General features: G+C 43.4%; 2 long non-coding RNA genes across 2 annotated transcripts in view; one reads left to right on the top strand and one right to left on the bottom strand.

Moving 5' to 3' along the window:
• LOC131202515 (uncharacterized) overlaps positions 1 to 25,524 on the top strand; it is a 74,799-nt gene that overhangs the window by 20,409 nt on the left and 28,866 nt on the right. The window contains exon 2 of the long non-coding RNA XR_009156168.1: positions 14,293 to 14,489. This is a non-coding gene — a long non-coding RNA (uncharacterized LOC131202515). The remainder of the gene's footprint in view (positions 1 to 14,292; positions 14,490 to 25,524) is intronic.
• Positions 19,239 to 25,524, bottom strand: part of LOC131202516 (uncharacterized) — a 46,546-nt gene continuing 40,260 nt past the window's right edge. Inside the window, exon 3 of the long non-coding RNA XR_009156169.1 lies at positions 19,239 to 19,310. This is a non-coding gene — a long non-coding RNA (uncharacterized LOC131202516). The remainder of the gene's footprint in view (positions 19,311 to 25,524) is intronic.

The following is a 25,524-nucleotide window of genomic DNA, read 5'->3' as shown; positions in this document are numbered from 1 at the left end:
TTAAGAAGATTTTTTTTCTTAAAATGACTCACATTTCTCATACCTACCCCTTCACGTTTTATTGGCATTTACCAAGAGTGTCAATAAAACTGAACAAAGTTGATTCTCCTTTTTTTAAGCATCAACCTGGAAGAGAGAAGTAGGTTTTTTTTATTTAAAAAAAAACCCAAGCTCAGAGCATAACAAGCTGGGCTAAATTTAGCAGTGGGGTAAAATGAGGACTAAAAATAAACTCTTATATGCATCACCTTGCGGGGTGAGATATGAACTGAGATAGGCATACCAAAAAAAGCTGCTTTTCAGCTGCAAATATTCAAATAGGGTTGTAAGAAAAATGCAACAATCTACCACTTTGGAACCAGGGACTGGTGGAAGATAATTCTACCTACTTACATTAGTCTCTTAACAAACATCCAGAAGGCTGAAGAATTATGTACAGGTAGTCCTCAACGTGGGGGATGTGGTGGCTCAGTGGCTAAGATGGTGAGCTTGTAGATCGAAAGGTTGGCAGTTCAACGGTTCGAATCCCTAGTGCTGCCGTGTAACGGGGTGAGCTCCCGTTACTTGTCCCAGCTTCCGCCAACCTAGCAGTTCGAAAGCACGTAAAAAATGCAAGTAGAAAAACAGGGACCACCTTTGGTGGGAAAGGAACAGAGTTCCGTGCGCCTTTGGCATTGAATCATGCTGGCCACATGACCACGGAGACATGTCTTTGGACAGCGCTGACTCTTCGGCTTTGAAACGGAGATGAGCACCGCTCCTTAGAGTCGGGAACGACTAGCACATATGTGCGAGGGGAACCTTTACCTTTACCTTTGTCCTCAACATACAACAGTTCATTTAGTGACTGTTCAAAGTTACAATGGTACTGAAAAAAGTGACTTATTATGACCGTTTTTCACACATAGGACCTTTGTAGCAGCCCCACGATTCATGTGATCAAAATCCAGAAGAATAGAATAGAATAGAATAGAATAGAATAGAATAGAATAGAATAGAATAGAATAGAATAGAATAGAATAGAATAGAATTCTTTATTGGCCAAGTGTGATTGGACACACAAGGAATTTTTCTTGGCACATATGCTCTCAGTGTACATAAAAGAAAAGAGACGTTCATCAAGAATCATAAGATACAACACTTAATGATAGTCATAGGGTACAAATAAGCAATCAGGAAACAATCAATTACAGTATCAATCATAAGGATACAAGCAACAAAGTTACAGTCATACAGTCATAAGTGGAAGGAGATGGGTGATGGGAAGGATAAGAGGATTAATAGTAGTTCAGATTTAGTAAATAGTTTGACAGTGTTGAGGGAATTGGTTCATATTTATTGGTTCATATTGGTTCATATTTATGACCGTTGCTGTGTCCCAAGGTCACGTGATTCCCTTTTGCGACCTTCTGACAAGCAAAATCGATGGGGAAGCCAGATTTGCTTCACAACAGTTGTTACTAACTTATCAGCTGCAGTGACTCACTTAACAATGGTGACAAGAAAAGCCATAAAATGGGGGGCAAAACCCATTTAACAAATGTCTCACTTAACAACAGAAATTGGGAGCTCAGCTCTGGTCATAAGTCAAGAACTACCTGTAGGCTTCCTTGAATTGTACAAAAGAAAGGTGAAATATGGATTTAGTAATAAATAAAAGTTTCAACTCCATAGATCGTTAAGGAAAGAATGTAAGTGGGTGGAATTATATTGTACCAGTTCCTGGTTCCAAAGTGGTAGGATAGGATAGGATAGGATAGGATAGGATAGGATAGGATAGGATAGGATAGGATGGGATGGGATAGAACAGAACAGAACAGAACAGAACAGAACAGAATAGAATAACAGAGTTGGAAGGGACCTTGGAGGTCTTCTAGTCCAACCCCCTGCTTAGGCAGGAAACCCTACACCACTTCAAACAAATGGTTATCCAACATCTTGGAGTCCATTTAAGCTGGCAAGGGAATTATTGGGATTGAATTCCGTAAATCCTGGCTCGGGAATTTTGGAAGTCCATGAATGCTGGCTACAGAATTCTGGTAATTGAACTCCACAAATGCTGGTTAGAGAATTTTGTGAGTCTACGAATGCTGGCTAGAGAATTCTGGTAGCTGAACTCCACAAATGCTGGCTGGGGAATTTTGGAAGTCCATGAATGCTGGCTAGAGAATTCTGGTAGCTGAACTCCACAAATGCTGGCTGGGGAATTTTGGAAGTCCATGAATGCTGGCTAGAGAATTCTGATAAATGAACTCCACAAATGCTGGCTGGGGAATTTTGGAAGTCCACGAATGCTGGCTAGGGAATTCTGGTAGCTGAACTCCATAAATGCTGGCTGGGGAATTTTGGAAGTCCACGAATGCTGGCTAAAGAATTCTGATAAATGAACTCCACAAATGCTGGCTAGGGAATTTTGGAAGTCCATGAATGCTGGTTAGGGAATTCTGTGAGTTCAACTCCACAAATTCTGGGAGTTGATGCCTATCCATTTTAAACTTTCCGAGTCTGGAAAACATTGCTCTACCGTAATGTAGGGCAATGAAAGTAATTTTTCCAGAGGCTTTCAATCTTGACACTGTGCGTTTCAACATCTGGATGTTGCTTCTGGATGCCAGTACAGCCATCCCGGTGATCAAATCCCTCCACCCCCCCATGAGTGGATTGTCAACTTGATTACTGACTTTTTGTCGCGGAAACCTAGTTTTGCACAGCTGTAAAATCCAGCAGATGCTAACCCAGCATCGAGAGTCACGTAGGGAGGCAGATGGCATTCCCAGGCAAGAGCCAGGCATTTTCAGCGACTCCTCGCATGATGGATGGTTCTGGAGAGATAAAGCCGATCATTAATTAAGCATGGAAATTGATGTTTGCCATAGATGGCATTGGCGAGGCTTCTGAACCGTTTTTTCCCCTCCTTCCCACCTTTCCCCTACAAACTTGTTATCAACGACATGCAGGGGATTATAGCAATAGGTGTCATTAAATCATCAGAGATTTATTCTCTTTCATCTTTCTTGATTATTCATTTGCATAAGTGCAGGAAAACAAGAAAGACCTCAGATGGAGGGGTGGGGGTTCTTATGGGGGAAAGAGAAAAGGGAAGAAAAGAAGGAGAGGAGGAGGGGAGGGGTGGAGAGGAGAAAGCCCATGATGTCATCGCTGCGGCTCTGCAAAAGTTTTGGTCACCAAACGAGGGAACGAGCGATTGGATGTTCGTTGTTTAGAAGAAGGATAGTAGGAACTTTGCTGCCATGTTGCAGAAGTTTGGTCCAGGATGCTGAAAAACAAGGCCCTCCTTATTCACCAGGATAATGCCCAATCCATCACAAGATTGAAATCCCACAGGCCAGCATAGACAATCCCTCCCTCCCTCCCTCCCTCCCTCCCTGCTTCCTTCCTTCCTCGCTGCCTCCCTATTTTCCTTCTTTCCTTCCTTCCTTCCTTCCTTCCTTCCTTCCTTCCTTCCTTCCTTCCTTCCTTCCTTCCTTCCTTCCTTCTTTCCTTCCTTCCTTCCTCTCTTTCTTTCTTTCCTTCCTTCCTTCCTTCCTTCCTTCCTTCCTTCCTTCCTTCCTTCCTTCCTTCCTTCCTTCCTTCCTTCCATCCTCTTTCTTTCTTTCTTTCTTTCTTTCTTTCTTTCTTTCTTTCTTTCTTTCCTTCCTTCCTTCCTTCCTTCCACCACCCACTCCAGCACAAACTCACCTCCCTAAATTGAATTTTCTCATGTTTAATAGAATAGAATAGAATTTTTTATTGGCCAAGTGTGATTGGACACACAAGGAATTTGTCCTGGTGCATATGCTCTCAGTGTACATAAAAGAAAAGATACGTTCATCAAGGTACAACATTTACAACACAATTGATGGTCAATATATCAATATAAATCATAAGGATTGCCAGCAACAAGTTATAGTCATACAGTCATAAATGGAAAGAGATTGGTGATGGGAACTATGAGAAGATTAATAGTAGTGCAGATTCAGTAAATAGTCTGACAGTGTTGAGGGAATTATTTGTTTAGCAGAGTGATGGCCTTCGGGAAAAAACTTAATTAAATTAAGTTTTTAATTAATTTATATATATATATATATATATATATATATATATATATATATATATATATATATATATATATATATATATATATATATTTTCTGAGGTTTCGCTGGTGTTTGTATGTAGATATGTAGATCTTTGGTTATTCGGGTTTTCTCCCGCGTAAAATTGGAAGTGTCTTGGCGGCGTTTGACGAAGTCTCATTCGTCATCTTCAGGCTTCAGCCGTGCTTTCCCAGAAGCACGGCTGAAGCCTGAAGATGACGAATGAGACTTCACGAAACGCCGCCAAGACACTTCCAATTTACGTCGAGAAATCTGTGAACCAAAGATCTACATATATATATATATATGTATGTATGTATGTATGTATGTATGTATGTATATATGGATGGATGGATGGATAGATGTATATGCATATGCATATGTATATGTATATTTCATATCTCTTAGTTGTCCATCTCCCTGGGACAGGGGCTTTGAGCAGTGAATTGACCTGTGTTGACCAACACATACTCATTAACAGGCGAAAACACAAAGCCCCCTGGTTTCAATGGGACATTGTCACTTTCCTTTCAGTGGCTCAGTGTTTACCGGCTAAGTGCTAATATGTTTTCGTCGTGAAAATTTAACTCTGTCAAAATAAACAGCTTCCATTTTGTATGACTTCATTGGCAATTTCTCCTGTCTCTCCCTCGGTGTGTGCGCGCGTGTGCATGTATGTGCGCACACTTAAATATATGTCTATAAAAATGCCAAGGCTTATCACCAGAGTGGAAGCCACGATGAGGGAAGAGATAGCAGCAGGAAATTAAAAAAAGAGAGAGAGAGAGAGAGAGAGAGAGAAAAGAAAAAGAGGAAGGAAGGAAGAAAACTATTACTCAGTTGAAATAATAAGTTGGAGAAATGGAGAGAGGGTGCAGGAAATCATATATTACTGGTGGGCTATATTAATAACAGTGCAGGGTAAAAAAAAAACACAACCCCATAAAACTTTCTGTGTCTAAAAAACTATATCATGTCAGGGGAAAAATTGGTTCCCGTAGACCACCCTATTTTAATCCAATGCTAAAAGAGAAGCTTGGTCAAGATGAATTCCTTGCAAAGCAATCGTTTTAAAGGATGGATCACTGGAGGCTTGGAACGTGGAACGACTTGCCTGCAGAAATTGTGAATGCTCCAACACTGGAAGTTTTTAAGAAGATGTTGGATAACCATTTGTCTGAAGTAGTGTAGGGTTTCCTGCCTAAGCAGAGGGTCGGACTAGAAGACCTCCAGGGTCCTTTCCAACTCTGTTATTTGATCATTCTGTTATTCCGGTTGGACCTTCTCAATTGGCATCAAAGGACATCACAATGCAACAATGTCTCTTATTGTCCATCCATTGGTCAGGGAAGGAACAACAGGGCCTCTGTGGCTCAGACTGGTAAGACAGTCTGTTATTAACAGCAGCTGCTTGCAATTACTGCAGGTTCTAGTCCCACCAGGCCCAAGGTTGACTCAGCCTTCCATCCTTTATAAGGTAGGTAAAATGAGGACCCAGATTGTTGTGGGGGCAATAAGTTGACTTTGTATATAAATATACAAATAGGATGAAGGCTATTGCTAACATAGTGTAAGCCACCCTGAGTCTTCGGAGAAGGGCGGGATATAAATGCAAATTAAAAAAAAAAAACATCAATAGAGAGAGGACTTCGCAATTACCACCCAGGCTTCCTTTATGAGTCCAAATTGGAGAATAGGTTGACCCCCCCTCTTCTTTGTGGCAACTCCTTAGACAGCTTAGACAGGAAGACAGCTATCATGTCATTCTCTAGTCCTACTTTTCATTAATTGCAATTAAGATTGCAGGGAGAAATATCAACAACCTCAGATATGCAAATGATACCACTCTAATGGCAGAAAGCGAAGAGGAACTAAAGAGCCTCTTGATGTGGGTGAAGGAGGAGAGTGCAAAAGTTGGCTTGAAACTCAATGTTAAGAAAACTAAGATCATGGCATCTGGCCCTCTCAATTCCTGGAAAATAGATCCAAATCGGGCCTCTGGTGGCTCAACAGACTAATGCAGTCTGTTATTAACACAGCTGCTTGCAATTACTGCAAGTTCTAGTCCCACCAGGACAAAGGTTGACTCAGCCTTCCATCCTTTATAAGGTAGGTAAAATGAGGACCCAGATTGTTCGGGGCAATAAAAGTTGACTTTGTATATAATATACAAATGGATGAAGACTATTGCTTAACACAATGTAAGCCGCCCTGAGTCTTCGGAGAAGGGCGGGATATAAATTCAAATTAAAAAAAAAAAACATCAATAGAGAGAGGACTTCGCAATTACCACCCAGGCTTCCTTTATGAGTCCAAATTGGAGAATAGGTTGACCCCCCCTCTTCTTTGTGGCAACTCCTTAGACAGCTTAGACAGGAAGACAGCTATCATGTCATTCTCTAGTCCTACTTTTCATTAATTGCAATTAAGATTGCAGGGAGAAATATCAACAACCTCAGATATGCAAATGATACCACTCTAATGGCAGAAAGCGAAGAGGAACTAAAGAGCCTCTTGATGTGGGTGAAGGAGGAGAGTGCAAAAGTTGGCTTGAAACTCAATGTTAAGAAAACTAAGATCATGGCATCTGGCCCTCTCAATTCCTGGAAAATAGATCCAAATCGGGCCTCTGGTGGCTCAACAGACTAATGCAGTCTGTTATTAACACAGCTGCTTGCAATTACTGCAAGTTCTAGTCCCACCAGGACAAAGGTTGACTCAGCCTTCCATCCTTTATAAGGTAGGTAAAATGAGGACCCAGATTGTTCGGGGCAATAAAAGTTGACTTTATATATAATATACAAATGGATGAAGACTATTGCTTAACACAATGTAAGCCGCCCTGAGTCTTCGGAGAAGGGCGGGATATAAATTCAAATTAAAAAAAAATAGGTGGGGAAGAAATGGAGGTAGTGACAGATTTTATTTTCCTGGGCTCCAAGATCACCACAGATGGGGACTGCAGCCAAGAAATTAAAAGACGCTTGCTCCTGGGGAGGAAAGCTATGGCAAATCTAGACAGTGTACTAAAAAGCAGAGACATCACCCTGCCAACAAAAGTGCGTATAGTCAAGGCTATGGTTTTCCCAGTTGCAATGTATGGCTGTGAAAGTTGGACCATAAGGAAGGCTGAGCGCCAAAGAATGGAGGCCTTTGAACTCTGGTGCTGGAGAAGACTCCTGCGAGTCCCTTGGACTGCAAGGCCATCCAACTGGTCAGTCCTAGAGGAGATCAACCCTGACTGCTCTTTAGAAGGCCAGATCCTGAAGATGAAACTGAAATCCTTTGGCCACCTAATGAGAAGGAAAGACTCCCTGGAGAAGAGCCTAATGCTGGGAAAGATTGAGGGCAAAAGAAGAACGGGATGACAGAGAATGAGGTGGCTGGATGGAGTCACTGAAGCAGTCGGTGTGAGCTTAAATAGATTCCAGAGGATGGTAGAGGACAGGAAGGCCTGGAGGAACGTTGTCCATGGGGTCGCGATGGGTCGGACACGACTTCGCAACTAACAACATAAGACAGGATCGGAACTTCGGGAAATCTGGAACCCCAAACTCAGAGGAAAAATGGAGAGAGGGAGAGGCTGCATCAGCCCTGAAGAAGAAAATTGAGCTCCGTTTCAAAGAGAGACGATGGAGAGGGGTGTGTGTGGGGGGAAATTACACCCATTAGCAATCTCCCAACTTCCCAAAGTCGGTTCATATATCAAGCTGACAGTAACCCCAACTACGGATAAACTCTGTATTGACTTAGAGATCTGTTTCCTTTTGCATTGTCGGGGAGTGCTGGGTAGAGAATGCGGTGCGAATCACATGGCGGTTCAACCTGTAAGCGATTGGGATTGAAAGAGGCGACTGTTTACCCGTCAATCATTTGGGAACAAGCCTTTTGTACCTGGAGCCCAACTGTCCCAGGATGGGGAGGTTTGCATCAGGGAGGGAACGGTGGGAGGGTGGGAGGGGGAGGGAACCCAGCAACTGACAATGCAGGGCCTGTCAATCTCTTTTCCCCTAATGATTATGTACTGGGTCAAAGTACGCTGGTGCTTTAGAGGATAATTACAACTGTGGTGACTTAGGCAAGACTATCAGGAGGAGGAGGAGGTCACAGACAGGGGAAGATTGCCAACCATTTCGATTGGGGGGGGTGGAAATGCGCCCAAACAGGATACAGAGTGCGGAAACTGCGTTTGGTAGGGGGATGCAAACCGGTTGGCTGGTTGGGGAGAGCGAACCAAGGTGGTGGATGGGGAATTGTTTGGTTGGTGCTTCCTTGTCTGGATCCACTTTGCTTCTGGTAAAACAAAACAAAAAACAAGAACAGAAACAGAAACAGAAACAGGGAGCTTCGTTCAGTGAGAGTTGGAAGGTTCTGTGCAGGATCTTAGCTCTTCCTAAAAAGGTAACGTTTCCCCTCGTACATATGTGGTAATCGTTCCCGACTCTAGGGGGCGGTTATCATCTCCGTTTCAAAGCCGAAGAGCCAGCGCTGTCCGAAGACATCTCCGTGGTCATGTGGCCAACATGACTCAACACCAAAGGCGCATGGAACGCTGTTCCCTTCCCACCAAAGGTGGTTCCTATTTTTCTACTTGCATTTATATACCTGCTTTCGAACTGCTAGGTTGGCAGAAGCTGGGACAAGTAACGGGAACTCACCCCGTTATGGAGCATTAGGGATTTGAACTGCTGAACCGCCGACTTTTTGATCGACAAGCTCAGCGTCTTAGCCACTGAGCCACCGCGTCACCACTTAGCTCTTCCTAGCACTGCGCTGTTCTGGACGGAGGGCTCTGTCATTGCTGTTGGGATTTGTTGGAGCCACTCTGCCATCTTAGGAGTCATGGCCCCTGAGTGCTTCTGTATTAACACTGGGACCACTTTGGCCTTTCTCTTTCTCTTTCTCTTTCTCTTTCTCTTTCTCTTTCTCTTTCTCTTTCTCTCTCTCTCTCTATCTGTCTATCTTTCTATCTACCTACCTACCTACTTACCTATATTCCTTTCTCTTTCTCTCTTTGTGTCTAGCTATCCATCTGTCCATCAATTCATCCTGTCTATCATCTTCTGCCTGCCTGCCTGCCCGCCTGTCTCTGTCTCTTTCTCTCTCTCCCTATCTCCCTATCTATCTTTCTTTCTTTCTTTCTATCTATCTATCTATCTATCTATCTATCTATCTATCTATCTATCTATCTATCTATCTATCTATCGTCTTATATCTTTCCCTCCCTCTCTCTCTCATCTAAACGTATCTCTCTATCGTTTCTTTCTTTCTTCCTTCCTACCATTCTTCCTCCCTCCCTTCCTTCATCCATATCTATCTATCTATCTATCTATCTATCTATCTATCTATCTATCTATCTATCTATCTATCTATCTATCTATCTATCTATCGTCTTATATCTTTCCCTCCCTCTCTCATCTAAACGTATCTCTCTATCGTTTCTTTCTTTCTTCCTTCCTACCATTCTTCCTCCCTCCCTTCCTTCATCCATATCTATCTATCTATCTATCTATCTATCTATCTATCTATCTATCTATCTATCTATCTACCTATCTATCTCTGTCTTATATCTTTCCCTCCCCCCTCTCTCATCTAAACGTATCTCTCTATCCTTCCTTCCTTCCTTCCTTCCTTCCTTCCTTCCTTCCTTCCTTCCTTCCTCCCTCCCTCCCTCCCTCCCTCCTCCATATCTGTCTGTCTGTCTGTCTGTCAGCCAGCCAGTCAGTCTGTCTATCTCTCATCTCTCATCTTTCCTATCCACTTATCTACCGCAACCTACATTTGCAGCACTCTTCCACTATCCCAGAGGTAACTCAAAAGCCTCAAGAATCACAAGTCTACTTCATCCCCTTTTAAGCCCAACCAAGTTACTGGCCATCCCTACTTCGTGGGGGGTGTAAGAATTCACCCGGTCAGTTACGCGCAGTTTAAGGATGGACGGCATTGTTTTCCATTCTTAGCATCTAGCAGCGTGTTTATATGATAAGGACCTAACTCGATAAATTATGAGCAATGTGCCCCAAGAGGAAAGTGAGACAAGGGAAAACTCTGTAGGAATCTTAGTCCCATTTCTGATTTTTTTAAAAAAAAAAAAACTCTGGAACACACCATTTTTCCATGAACTTTGCCTCCATCCCCTCCCGCCCACTCTGCAAATTATTACAATAGCACAGTAGGATGGTAATATAAAGTAGGCCCTTCTCACACACTATTTAATAACCTGTATTTATCATAATTACACAGCTAACAAGCAGCTTTTTTAATACAGCAATTCCACCTCCCCCCCTTTTCAATTTTCTTAACCTTTTGAGACGGTTCCATGTACTCCTTAACCTTCAGGGTGGGGTGGAGAGGAAGCAGGAATAATTATTTAACTAAGAAAGAGACTCCAAAACTCCCTTTTTTTTTTTGGTCTTCCACATGCTCATTCATGTCTCCCTCCCCAGTTCGGGGTTCAGTCCTCAGTTCCAGTGAAACTGACAAAGCCAAATTCATTCAATCCATTACTTTGGAATGCTTGAACACGGGACCCGAAAGAGACGATAAGACTGCATTTAGGCCTTACTACGTCCAGGAGACAAGCTAATAGTTTGGCGTTTTACCTACTTGTAGACTTCCAATTAATCATTTCAAGAGCCAGTTCTAAACACCACTAAAAGCTACTGGTTTAAACGCCGGAGCTCCCTTCCCAAAAAATACCTCCAAGAGGCAGTTCAGAAAATGGGTTCTATCTCTTAAAATAATCTGCAGTTATTTTCATCTATTTACCTACAAGGAGTCCTCGACTGACGACTTACGATTGAGCCCCTCCCCAACACACACACACACAATTTTTGTATGGCTAAGCGAGACACTTCTTAAGACCACAACAGAGCCCAGATTTTATGTTGCTGAGCGAGAAGTTCGTTAAGTGAATTTTGAGCCATTTTACGATCTTTCTTGCCAGCGTTGTTAAGTGAATCGCTGGATTTGTTAAGTGAGTGACTCGGTTGTTAAATGAATCTGGCTTCCTCTTTTTTTTTTTTTTATTTGCATTTATATCCCGCCCTTCTCCGAAGACTCAGGGCGGCTTACACTATTTCAAGCAATAGTCTTCATCCATTTGTATATTATATACAAAGTCAACTTATTGCCCCCAACAATCTGGGTCCTCATTTTACCTACCTTATAAAGGATGGAAGGCTGAGTCAACCTTGGGCCTGGTGGGATTCGAGCCTGCAGTAATTGCAGGCTGCTGTGTTTTAATAACAGGCTATCTTATAGCCTGAGCCACCAGGGCCCGTGTTTTACAGCCTGTTTTACAGTCTTACAGCCTGATCCCAGGGCTCTTTGACTCTTACACCAGGGCTCTTTGACTTTGCTCATCGGAAGGTCGCAAAAAGGGATCACATGACCCTGGGGCACGGCAACCGTCATAAATATGAATCAGTTGCCAAGCATCCAAATCCCATGACCAAGGGGATGCTTCAAGGGTCATAAGCAGAGGTGGGCTTCCCATACTGTAACTACCGGTATGCCCAGCACCGGAAAATTGGACGCACATGCGTGTGGAGTCACAAAACATGGAAATTCGCTCTCACACGCCATCTGCACATATGTACGACCTGAAACAACACAGTAATTTGCACGCGCGTGCCGTCCACACATATGTATGATGTCAAACAACACAGCAATTAGCTCGCATGCGCCGTCCACCCATATGTGTGGCGTCAAAAACACAGCGATATAGGACGAGATTGCGCCCTGGTGGGCGGGCAGGCTAACCTGCAGGTCACCACTATCGGTTTACCCAAACTGGTCCGAACTGGCTGAATCCCACCCCTGGTCATAAGTGTGAAAAATAGTCATAATTTGATTTTTCAGTGCTGTTGTAACTTTGAACAGTCACTAAACGAACTGTTGTAAGTCAAGGATTATCTGTATATACATTTTCAGGTGTTACTTTTTTTTAAAAAAAATAAATAGACAAGCACATCACAGTATTTCTTTTAAAACTGGAGGAAAATATCTTAACATATGAATGATTTTGTGCATCTATTGTTTCAAAACAGCTTTTGCCTACGAAACAAATCGAACGTCAAGAATAGGCCCTGAAGAGTCGTAATTACATCCAGGAAGGGGAAAAAAAAATATTTCAGGTTCAAGGCAGGAGCAGAATCCTAACTAGGGAGTAGGAAAAACTAATCAGAAAAGAAGCAAATAGATAGAATTACTACAATTAAAAATGTTACTCAACTTGCTAATCATGCTGATCGTCTTAATTTTGAAATTGAAACTAGCCCAACTACTGAAAAACTGGATGAGTTAAAAGGGTTTTATGTGGCCTGAAAGGAGAGCCAGCTCATTTTCTTTAGGTTGTCATAGCTCTATCTAGAACAGCGGTTCTCAACCTGTGGGTCGGGACCCCATTGGGGGTCGAATGACGATTTGCCAGGGGTCGCCTAAGACCATCGGAAATATGGGAAGTATACTTGTGAGTTGAAGAATCGCGCTCCAATGGTTGACTTCACAAGCCAGCTGCAAGCTCTTCAAATCGCTAGCCGAATTCAGCTTCAGGCGTGATCAATTCAGAAAGAGAGAAATCTTTGCTCTGATGTCTCCCTCTCAAGCCAGCTGCAATCACTCCCAATCGCTAGCCTGGCTTCAGGCGCGATAATAGGGGAGGAGTCTCCGCTTTAATGCCTCCGTCCTCAAGGCAATCGCAAGCAGTTCAGATCGCTAGCCAATATGGCTTCATGCGCGATAAATTCAAAACGAAAATAATTTTACGGTTGGGTCGCCACATCGTTGGGAATTGTATTAAAGGGGTCGCCACATTGTGGGGAATTGTATTAAAGGGGTCGCAGCACTATAAAGGTTGAGAACCACTGATCTAGAATGTTGGAATAGAGTAGAGAATGGGAGAGGAGAGGAGAGGAGAGGAGAGGAGAGGAGAGGAGAGGAGAGGAGAGGAGAGGAGAGGAGAGGAGAAGAAAGAATAGAGTGGAAGGGACAATGCAATGGAATGGAGAATGGAATGGAATGGAGGGGAGAGGAGAGGAGAGGAGAGGAGAGGAGAAGAAAGAATAGAGTGGAGAGGACAATAGAATGGAATGGAATGGAATCGAGGGGAGAGGAAAGCAGAGCAGAGTGGAGGGGAGAGGAGGGGAAGAGAGGAGAGGAGAAGAAAGAATAGAATGGAGTAGAGTAGAATGGAGAATGGAATGGAATGGAGGGAAGAGAGGAGGGGAGGGGAGGGGAGGGGAGAGGAGAGGAGAGGAGAGGAGAGGAGAGGAGAGGAGAGGAGAGGAGAGAATAGAGGAGTGGAATGGAATGGAATGGAATGGAATAGAATAGTATAGAATAGAATAGAATAGAATGGAGTAGAATAGAATAGAATGGAATAGAATACAGAATGGAATGGAATGGAATGGAATGGAATAGAATAGAATAGAACAGAATAGAGTAGAACAGCAGAGTTGGAAGCGACCTTAAAGGTCTTCTAGTCCAGCCCCCTACTCAAGCAGGAGATTTTGTACCATTTCAAAAGTTTAAAAACTGCACATTAACAAATGTGGCAAGAAAAGTTGTAAAATGGGGCAAAACTCAACAAATTTCTCACTTAGCAACATAAATTCCGGGTTCAATTGAGGTCTTAAGTCAAGAACCATGTTGCTCACTTAACAACTGCAGGAATATATTTAACCACGGCAGCAAGAAAGCTTGTAAAAATGGGGCAAAACTCACTCAACAACTGTCTTGCTTAGCAGCAGAATGTTTGGACTGAATTGTGGTCATAAAGCTGAGGCAAGGCCGACTCTAGGGGACGCTGCTCATCTCCGTTTCTTAGCCAGCGTTATCCGAAGACATTTTCTGTGGTCATGTGGCCAACATGGCTACATGCCAAGTGGTACCTATTTATCTACTCGCATTTGCATGCTTTCGAACTTCTAGGTGGGCAGGAGCTCAGGAACGGGAGCTCACCCATTGCGCGGCACTCGGGCCTCGAACCTGGGCTGTCAGCTTTCCAGTTGACAAGTCCTGTGTCTTTAACCACTGGGCCACTGAGGATCACCTATATATTTTCTGATTTTCTATCAGGTAGGTTATCGCCGAGCAGCCCCTCCCCTCATCCCTCTCTTGGTCAACAGAATCTGTGAAAGCATGGCTGTTTTGCTCCAATCCGTCTCATTTTTACGTTTCCTTTCTCTTGAAGGCCTTGCTTCTGAGGCAAATTCATCGTAAGGCCATGAGTGTTGGCGTGCAGATGGCAAGCTGAGATTAAACCCAACGGAGGCCTCGCTAACCCTGGTGCCGATGGAGATGGTTATCGAGCTCGTGAGCAAAGAATATATCTTCACCCAGCAAGATTGCAGATAAAATTATGAATATCGGTAGAAGACTGACACGTGGGTGAGTTTCAAGGAACACACGCTGTCAATTTTATCTAAAAATCTAACTAACCAATTTTTTTTGTTGTTGCTTTTTTGGGGGGGCGGGGTAGTGTGCTTCTTCATTTTGATGACGCACAATGTTTCCCAGTGCAGTGGTGCGTGACATTAAAAGCAGAGTGGCTTGCCAGTCTCTTTTTAAAAGGATGTGCTCTGCCGTGGTGTTGTGGGTGTGTGTTTTGAGGAGAGACAGACATATTTCCCCCTGTGAAGCTTTGCTCCTATTCCTTGTTATCCGCTTTATTTATGTATTTTATTTTATTTTATTTATTTATTTGTCAAACACAACAGTATATGTAAGTATAAGCATGAAATAACCATACGAATTGGATACAATCAAAGGGAACATTAGGACAGGAACGGTAGGGACATTGGTTCACTCATGCACGCCCTTACGGACCTCTATGGAATGGGGTGAGGTCAGTGGTGGGATTCAAGCAATTTAACAACCGGTTCTCTGCCCTAATTATTTCTTCCAATAACCAGTTTGCCAAACTGCTCACAAAGTTAACAACCGGTTCTCCCGAAGTGGTGCGAACTGGCTGAATCCCACCACTGGGTGAGGTCAACAGGAGATAGTCTTTGGTTAAAGCTTTGGGGATTTTGGAAAGAGACCACAGAGTCAGGTAGTGCATTCCAGGCATTAACAACTCTGTTACCGAAGTCATATTTTCTGCAATCAAGATTGGAGCGGTTCACATTAAGCTTAAATCTATTGTGTGCTCGTGTGTTGTTGCGATTGAAGCTGAAGTAGTCTTTGACAGGAAGGACATTGTAGCAGATGATTTTATGAGTTATAATCAGGTCATGCTGAAGGCGGCGGAGTTCTGTTAGAGTGTTAACTATTAAGTTAGAGTTCTAACTTCTGTTAGAGTGAGGTCTGCCACAAAGAAGAGGGAGTCAAGCTATTCTCCAAAGCACCTGAGGGCAGGACAAGAAGCAATGGGTGGAAACTAATCAAGGAGAGAAGCAACTTAGAACTAAGGAGAAATTTCCTGACAGTGAGAACAATTAATCAGTGGAACAACTTGCCTCCAGAAGTTGTGAATGCTCCAACACTGGAAGTTTTTAAGAAGATGTTGGATAACCATTTGTCTGAAGTGGTGTAGGGACCTTGGAGGTCTTCTAGTCCAACCCCCCAGGAGACCCTATGCCATTTCTGACAAATGGTTGTTCAATCTCATCTAAAAAGAATAGAATAGAATAGAATAGAATAGAATAGAATAGAATAGAATAGAATAGAATAGAATAGAATAGAACTTTTTATTGGCCAAGTGTGATTGGACACACAAGGAATTTGTCTTGGTGCATATGCTCTCAGTGTACATAAAAGAAAAGATACCTTCATCAAGGTACAACACTCACAACACTTAATGATAGTCATAGGGTACAAATAAGCAATCAAATCATACTAGGAAACAATCAATATCAATATAAATCATAAGGATACAAGCAACAAAGTTACAATCACACAGTCATAAGTGGAAGGAGATGGATGATGGGAAGAATAAGAGGATTAATAGTAGTGCAGATTTAGTCAATAGTTTGACACTGTTGAGGGAATCCAAAACCTTCAAGTGTTGGAGCTGCCCCAATTTCTGGAGGCAAGTCCTTCCACTGATTAATTGTTCTAATGGTCAGAAAATTTCTCCTTAGTTCTAGGTTGCTTCTCTCCTTGGTTATCTCAAAGGTGCTATTTTTCAAGAGACAACTGGACTTTCTGGTTTTTCTTTAAAGACGTTTCGCTTCTCATCCAAGAAGGTTCTTCAGCTCTGAGTGGTCTGGAGGTCAACTCTGAAGTCAGAGCTGAAGTAGTTCCTCGGATGAGAAGTGAAACATCTTCAAAGAAAAACCAGAAAGTCCAGTTGCCTCTTAGAAGAAAGCGCCTTTGGGACAGCCATGACCTGGAGGACTGAGGATCTCCATAGATGCTTTCCACTCATTGCTTTTTGTTCTATCCTCAGGTGCTTTGGAGAATAGTTTGACTCCCTCTTCTTTGTGGCAATCCCTGAGATACTGGAAGACTGCTATCATGTCTTCCCTAGTCCTTCTTTTCATTAAACTAGACACACCCGATTCCTGCAACCACTCTTCACACATTTTAGCCTTCAGCTTCCCTAATCATCAAAGTTGCTCTTCTCTGCACTCTTTGTAGAGTGGCTTTGCAGAAGAGCTGGACTGAGTTCAGTGGTCAAGAGCACAGTGAAAAATCCCAATGCTGCATTTGCAAAATGTGTCATGCTTGGTTAGTGTTGACCTTGAATGTGGATTTAGTGTGCCTGCGTGGCTTTGCCGATTGTGCAAAGCCAGTCTGTTTGGTAAGTCTGTGGTTGCGCAAGCCCTCCTCCCCCAAGGGGTTAATTCTGCTATGCAGGGCCCTATAATGTCGTTTTTGAGGGTAGAAGTTGAAACAATTTATGTCCAGGATGTGAGGGGTCTGTACAGATTTTCACAGCCCTCTTTTTGACTCGTGCAGTGTACAGGTCCTCAATGGAAGGCAGGTTGGTAGCAATTGTTTTTTTTCTGCAGTTCTAATTATCCTCTGAATTCTGCGTCTGTCTTGTTGGGTTGCAGAACCAAACCAGACACTTATAGAGGTGCAGATGACAGACTCAATAATTCCTCTATAGAACTGGATCAGCAGCTCCTTGGACAGTTTGAGCTTTCTGAGTTGGCACAGAAACAACATTCTTTGTTGTGCTTTTTTGATGACGTTTTTGATGTTAGCTGTCCATTTTAAGTCTTGAGATGCCTCCTGAAAAAACACCTTTGTGACAACCATGACCTGGATGACTGAGAATTTCCATAGACATTTAGCACTGATGGCGGTACCCAGTTTGGGTAATGAGATGTCTCAGTGGTGGGTTTCAAATTTTTTTACTATTGTGGGTGTGGCTTGGTGGGTGTGGCATGGCTTGGTGGGTGTGGCTTGGTGGGCATGGCAGGGGAAGGATACTGCAAAATCCCCATTTCCACCCAATCAGCTGGGACTCAGGAGGCAGAGACTAGATGGGGACGGGGCCAGTCAGAGGTGGTATTTACCGGTTCTCCGACCTACTCAAAATTCCTGCTACCGGTTCTCCAGAAACCCACCTCTGAGACATCTGCAGGAGAACAATCAGAGAGCACTAAGGACCTCTCATTTCAAACGTGAGCTATAAATATTCTCCTTTAGTGCAGAGGTCTCCAGCCCCCGGATCGTGGACTGGCACCAGTCCGTGGCATACCAGAAACTGGGCCACGCAAACAAGCAAAGCCCCAACCATGGGATGCAGGAAACACGCTAAACCACACCCAGTCCTGTCTGTAGAAAAGTCTCCCTCCACAGAACTGGTCTCTAGTGCCCCCAAAGTTGGGGTTAGTGTTAGCGTTAGCGTTAGGGTTGGGTTAGGGTTATGTTAGGGTTGGGTTAGCATTAGGGTTAGGGTTAGGGTTGAATTCCAGGAATTCCAAGGAATTCAGTGATCCTTAAATTGTGATTATAGTTTGCCCGTGTATTATTGCGGTTGAAGCTAAAGAAGTCATTGACAGGTAAGACGTTGTCGCAGACAATTTTGTGTACTTAGGTCAGACCGTAGGCAGAGCAGTTCCAGGTTGTCCAAGCCCAAAAGTTCAAGCCTGGTGACATAAGGGATTGTATTGTGTTGTGTTGTATAATTCCATTCCATTCCATATTTTCTTTTCTTTTCTTTTCTATTCTACTCTACTCTACTCTACTCTATTCCTTCTATAGAATATTTGTAGCTCAAAACTGAATTATGGGGTCCTTGGTGCTCTCTGTGCTTGATTGTTTTCTTGCAGACATTTCATTACCCAACTAGGTAACATCATCAATGCAAGAAAAGAATGAGGTTTCTATTCCATTCCATTCCTCTCTCCTCTCCTCTCCTCTCCTCTCCTCTCTTCTCCTCTCCCCTCTCCCCTCCCCTCTTCCCTCCATTCCATTCCATTCCATTCCATTCCATTCTCCTCTCCTCTCCTCTCTTCTCCTCTCCCCTCTCCCCTCTCCCCTCCCCTCTTCCCTCCATTCCATTCCATTCCATTCCATTCCATTCCGTTCTCCATTCTACTCTACTCCACTCTATTCTTTCTTCTCCTCTCCTCTTCTCTCTTCCCCTCCCCTCCCCTCCCCTCCTCTCCCCTCTGCTCTGCTCTGCTCTGCTCTCCCCTCCCCTCCATTCCATTCCATTCTCCATTCCATTCCATTCTATTCTATTGTCCACTCCACTCTATTCTTTCGTCTCGTCTCGTCTCGTCTCGTCTCGTCTCGTCTCCTCTCCCCTCCCCTCCTCTCCTCTCCTCTCCCCTCCCCTCCATTCCATTCCATTCTCCATTCCATTCCATTCCACTCCATTCCACTCCACTCTTTCTTCTCCTCCCCTCCCCTCCCCCCCATTCCATTCCGTTCTATTCATTGCAGTTCTAAATCGAGGACTACCTGTAACCAAGTGTGCCAATTGGTTACGTCACTTCCTAAAGCCCACTTGATAACTTGGAGAACAAAGTTTTCTAAAAAGTGTTCCGCGGTTGAGTAAGATGCCCTCTGAATGTCAAGAAAGAACCACCGGATCAATAATAAATGTGCATTGTTAGACTCTCCCAAAAAAAAAGCAAAAAATAAAATAAAAGCAAACAAACCCTGGAATAATTCATTATATGGTGGGTGACAGAATGATGGTCTTGAAGCTTAGCTTTTCTAATTGAAGTAAGAAGTGCTTGCAAGTGAGGGAGATATATAGCATTGCTTTCGGGTATCGTTAACTGGTTTGTGGAGTGTCGCATCCTGTAAACGAAAATATAATTGAGTAGCATAAATGTCACCAGGATAAGAAATAAATTAGCGCACATAGACAACAATTCAAAGTGTCGGTCAACTAATAGGATTGGGCCAAGTTACTTTGCTGTCTAATATGAAGGACAGGGCTGGGATCCGATGCAGGGAGTCCTCAACTTACAACCAATTCGTTTAGGGACCGTTCGAAATGACAACGGCACTGAAAAAAAGGGACTTATGACCATTTTTTTCCACCCTTACAACCTTCTTCAGAGCTGAAGGAGCTTCTTGGAACAGAAGCGAAATGTCTTCAAAGAAAAAACAAGGAAGTCCAGTTGTCTTCCTCCCAAAAAAGGAACCACGACCTGGATGACTGAGAATCTCCATAGACATTTAGCTATGTACTTTTGGGATGAGCAACCTTCAAATGGTGCGGGAATATGAACAGGATTTCCAGAAAAATTGCGGACTACCGGACCCATGTGTGCTTCTGTTTGAGATGCAGACAACACAGACTCATCCCCATCAGCCTGAGCCTATCTTCAACGGTGAAGAGACACAGGGCAGAAAACATCCTGCAGCCAAGAAGACTCCATATCTATTTTCACCACTCAGGTGACCTAAAAGGACACAGACAAACCTCCAGGTGGCCTCAACGACTCTCTGAAAGAACGCAAATGACCAGCTGCCTGCAAGGAATATAAATCCTTCCATTCCCCACCATCCAGTCAGAGTTGAAGAAGCTTCTTGGATGAGAAGCAAACTCACTTCAAAAGAAAAAAAACAAGGAAGTCCAGTTGCCTCCTGAAAAAAGCACCTTTGGGATACCCTTACAATCGTTGCAGCATCCCCATAATCACACGATCAACATTCAGACGCTTAAAACAATCTGCATAAGATGTTTTATAGATGGCACCAGTGGTGGGATTCAGCCAGTTCGCACCTATTCGGAGAACTCGGTTGTTGGAAGAAATCTTATTTTGGTTTTTCCCACTTTACAGGGCTAATCCTGTAAGGAAGGCAGGAAGGAAACATTCTGGTGTTGTTTCTAGCCTAATCTTTATTGCCCTGCTTACAGAAACTGCCTCTGGTTAACCCTTATTACATTGTAACAGCTAAGGCAAAGTGCCCATCAATGTGAGTGACGTTGAGTTGGCCATGCCCATACGGTCACATGACCACTGAGCCACGCCTACCTAGCTGGTCATTAGGGCAGAGAACTGGTTGTTATTTGTTAACTGGTTGTTAACTGGTGGGATTATTTGAATCCCACCACTGGATGGCACTTTGTACCCGCAAGGTTGGCAAAGACGTTCAAAGTCAGCCAAATTTTGGAAGTGCCACCAGATACCTGGGTCCTATTATCATATGTGGTGGACATGTATAGAAGCAAAAAAAAAAAAAATACTGGACAAAAATATATACATGACTGGAAAAGATGATAAAGCAGCACATTGATTTAAAACCAAAAATATTTTTGTTGGGGATTTTACCTGAAACTTATAGTAAAGAGAACACATATTTAATTATCCATGTATTAACTGCAGCTGGAATTGTATTTGCACAAAAGTGGAGAAGTGAAGAGATCCCTATGGATGAGAATGTGATTAGGAAAAATACTAGAATGTGCAGAAATGAACAGATTAACGCCTGCAATTAAGGAGAAAGAATGAACTGAATATTATATGATATGGGAATTATTTTATGAATGGTTTGAGAATAAAAATGAAAGCTGAAAATAAAAGAAGGAGATTAAAGAAGAGGAGAAAATATGTTAAGATAGAGATGTAAACAATATGAGGATTGTTATTATGATTATTATACTTAATATTATTCTTATTAGAAGATACGTTAAGAGGGAAAAATGAATAGGTTTACTATGTTCAATGTTACAATTGTAAGATCAGCGAATTAATATCAGTGTAATGAATGCTGTTGTAAATCTTGATGGTGATTACACATCAATTTGCACCCAGATGACACACTTTTTAAGAGAAGATGGAATGTTTATATTAAAGCAAAGCAAAAATTCTTATTAAAAAAAACTTTTAGACGCTTAGCAACTGGCATCGACTTATGATGCTTGCAGTGTCATAAGTGTTCTGTCCCCCTCGCCTCAGTCTGAGCGATGACTTAATTAGCCGGCACTATCAGCTCTGGCAGCAAACTAGCGAGCGTGTGCCAAGTGTCTCTGTTATCTCCCTGGATGCCGATGAGTCAACAAACAGTACTTCAGCTCTAGTCAAGCAGTTGATTTGCCTGCTACGAAGAGGTATAGCAGCCCTTGCTGCTTTTATATCCTGTGGGGTGTGGCTCCATCACTCAGCACTTCCAGGCCTGCCCCACCCCTGCTTCTGTTGTTCCCGCCTCTCCTGCCTACGAAACCTAGGGTCCAGCCAGGCCTGATTGCCATCAGCTGGGTCTGGAGGTGTGGCCTGAGGCGGGGAAAGAGTCAGGGGATGGAGGCCTCGTTATCTCCTCCACCTGGCCTGCCTCTGGCTCCTGGAGCTGAGCCAGGGAAGCTGGTGCTCCTGAGGTAAGTCCTGATGGCCCTTCCCCCTCACTTTCCAAGTCACTTTCTGGCAGGGGGTCCAGCTCGGGGGGCGCAGACACAACAATAAGTCTCTTTTTCCGTGCCATTGTAACTTTGAACTTTAACCGAACTGTTGCAAGTCAAGGACTTACCTGTATTAGGTGCAACTTCAATGCAATCATCCTTCCCAGAATGCTAGAACCGATGATGACAAATATTAATTATTAGAATTGAATCCAAGCGCAGAAATCCACCTACCAAAGTTTTTTTTTTTTAAATGACAACAGAATAAGAGAAGCTTTCTTTCAATCCAAGATGATATGAATTATTCAGGCGCTATCGCCTTGCAGTGGTTTTGAATTGCTTAAATTGGGACAGCCTGCCTAAATTACACCTGCATTTAGAATAGAATAGAATAGAATAGAATAGAATAGAATAGAATAGAATAGAATAGAATAGAATTTTTATTGGCCAAGTGTGATTGGACACACAAGGAATTTGTCTTTGGTGCATATGCTCTCGGTGTATATAAAAGAAAAGATACTTCATCAAGAATTTTAAGGTACAATACTTAATGGTAGTCATAGGGAACAAATAAGCAATCAGGAAACAATCAATATAAATATAAATCATAAAGATACAAGCAGCAAAGTTACAGTCATAAGTGGAAGGAGACGGGTGATGGGACTGATGAGAAGATTAATAGTAGTACAGATTTAGTAAATACTTTGACAGTGTTGAGGGAATTATTTGTTTAGCAGAGTGATGGCCTTCGGGAAAAAACTGTCCTTGTGTCTAGTTGTTCTGATGTGCAGTGCTCTATAGCGTCGTTTTGAGGGTAGGAGTTGAAATAGTTTATGTCCAGGATGTGAGGTGTCTGTAAGTATTTTCCCAGCCCTCTTTTTACTCGTGCCCATATATAGGTCCTCAATGGAAGGCAGGTTGGTAGCCATTGTTTTTTTCTGCAGTTCTAATCATTCATTGAAGTCTATGTCTGTCTTGCTGGGTTGCAGAACCAAACCAGACAGTCATAGAGGTGCAGATGACAGACTCAATCATTCCTCTGTAGAACTGGATCAGCAGCTCCTTGGGCAGTTTGAGCTTTCTGAGTCGGCGCAGAAAGTTTAATAATATAATAATATATAATATAACAACAGAGTTGGAAGGGACCTTGGAGGCCTTCTAGTCCAACCCCCTGCCCAGGCAGGAAACCCTACACCATCTCAGTCAGATGGCTATCCAACATCTTCTTAAAAATTTCCAGTGTTGGAGCATTCACAACTTCTGCAGGCAAGTCGTTCCACTTATTAATTGTTCTAACTGTCAGGAAATTTCTCCTTAGTTCTAAGTTGCTTCTCTCCTTGATTAGTTGCTTCTTGTTCTGCCCTCAGGTGCTTTGGAGAATAGTTTGACTCTCTCTTCTTTGTGGCAACCCCTGAGATATTGGAACACTGCTGTCATGTCTCCCCAGTCCTTCTTTTCACATTTTAGTTTAAGGGAAGGTAGATAATGCAAGGCATTTTGTCAACACTGGTTGCCAGGGAGTGGATGTGAAATCTCTCCACTGACTCAAAGCCATTAGAGTCAAACTAAAGGCCTGGGGCCCGGATCCGGCCCACAGGGTGCTTAGATCTGGCCTGCATAGCCACCCTGGAAACAGCCAAGGACCAGCCCGCAGTGTCTCTGCCAGTGAAAATGGAGCTCATGATGGCTTTGTGCGGCCCTCCTGGGCTTCATTTTCGCTGGCAGAGCAGTGGTGGGTTTCAATTTTTTTTTACTACCGGTTCTGTGGGCGTGGCTTGGTGAGTGTGGCGTGGCTTGGTGGGCGTGGCTTAGTTGGTGTGGCAGGGGAAGGATACTGTAAAATCTCCATTCCCACCTTACTTTTTTTTTTTTTTTGCATTTATATCCCGCCCTTCTCCAAAGACTCAGGGCGGCTTACACTATGTCAAGCAATAGTCTTCATCCATTTGTATATTATATACAAAGTCAACTTATTGCCCCCCAACAATCTGGGTCCTCATTTTACCTACCTTATAAAGGATGGAAGGCTGAGTCAACCTTGGGCCTGGTGGGACTTGAACCTGCAGTAATTGCAAGCAGCTGCTGTTAATAACAGACTGTCTAGCAGTCTGAGCCACTCAAGGACCCTTCATGGGAAGGTTACTGCAAAATCCCCATTTCCTCCCGAATAGCTGGGACTTGGGAGGCAGAGAATAGATGGGGGCGGGGCCAATCAGAATTTTTACTACCGGTTCTCCGAACTACTCAATTTTTCCGCTACCGGTTCTCCAGAACTGGTCAGAACCTGCTGAAACCCACCTCTGTGGCAGAGTGCTAGCAAAACAAACTAGTAGCAAAAATGGCATTTGTTCACAGGAGTGACTGCTGGCCACGCCCACTATGGCCACGCCCCCCCCAGGTCAAACACAATCCTGATGCGGCCCTCAATGAAATTGATACCCCTGATCTAACCCATTGCAAATGAGATCTGAAGCAATCCTGAAATCATAGCAACGGAAAAGAACTTTAGCAAAGCGTTGAATTGAACGCCGGTGGCCTGTGGAGCATTGGTTGCAAAGCCGTATGGAGTTAATCGTGTGTTAAAGAGAACAAGTTCCGTTATTTTATTATTTCCTATTTATTTATTCATTCGGCTCGTGACCTGCCCTTTTTCCCCCTCCTCTGGCAGGTCCTGGAGGCAGACTCATAACAATAATAAATTAAAATCTATATTGAAGTGAATAGTAAAATAATTTGCAATTAAATGGCTGCGGAGAGAGAGGCATTTTTTTAAAGAGATTTCAAAGCGTCAGGATGAATTAAGAGATGGATTAGAGATGGATTAAATGAACACCTCTCGCAAGTCTTTCAGAGAAAGATCAATGTGCTGGTTTGGGAGATCAGATTCTCTCCCGAATTCATGGCTAAAGGGCCACTGGTGAGAAATTTCACCTCCTCATTTTTTATGGAGATTCTCAACCATCCAGGTCATGGTTGTCCCATAGGTACTTTTTCTTCAGAAACGAAGAAGCATCTTGGATGAGAAGTGAAACGTCTTCGAAGAAAACAAAACAAAACAGAAAGCCCAGTTGCCTGTTGAAAAAGCACCTTTGGGTTTCACCCAGTGGTGAAAGCCTTTTTTTTTTTGTTACTACCGGTTCTGTGGGCATGGCTTGGTGGGCATGGTATGGCTTGATGGGTGTAGCTTGTTGGGCGTGGCAAGGGAAGGATACTGCAGAATCTCCATTCCCTCCCCACTTCGGGGGAAGGATACTGCAAAATCCCCATTCCCTCCCCACTCATGGGGGAAGGATATTGCAAAATCCCCATTCCCTCTCCACTTCAGGGGAAGGATACTGCAAAATCCCCATCCCGTCCCCACTCCTGGGGGAAGGATATTGCAAAATCCCCATTCCCGCCCCACTCCAGAGGAAAGATACTGCAAAATCTCAATTCCCTCCCCACTCCTGGGGGAAGGATATTGCAAAATCTCCATCCCCACCCCATTCTGGGGCCAGCCAGAGGTGGTATTTGCTGGTTTTCTGAACTACTCAAAATTTCCGCTGTTGGTTCTCCAGAACCTGTCAGAACCTGCTGGATTTCACCCCTGGTTTAACCTCAATGCGTGGAGGGAACCAGAGTGGAAATAATGGGTCACCCAAAGGCCTATACATCAATAAACCCCAT

The sequence above is a fragment of the Ahaetulla prasina genome, chromosome 7 (assembly GCF_028640845.1).
Source record: "Ahaetulla prasina isolate Xishuangbanna chromosome 7, ASM2864084v1, whole genome shotgun sequence".
NCBI lineage: Eukaryota > Metazoa > Chordata > Lepidosauria > Squamata > Colubridae > Ahaetulla > Ahaetulla prasina.
This window is presented reverse-complemented; position numbering and strand designations above follow the sequence as displayed.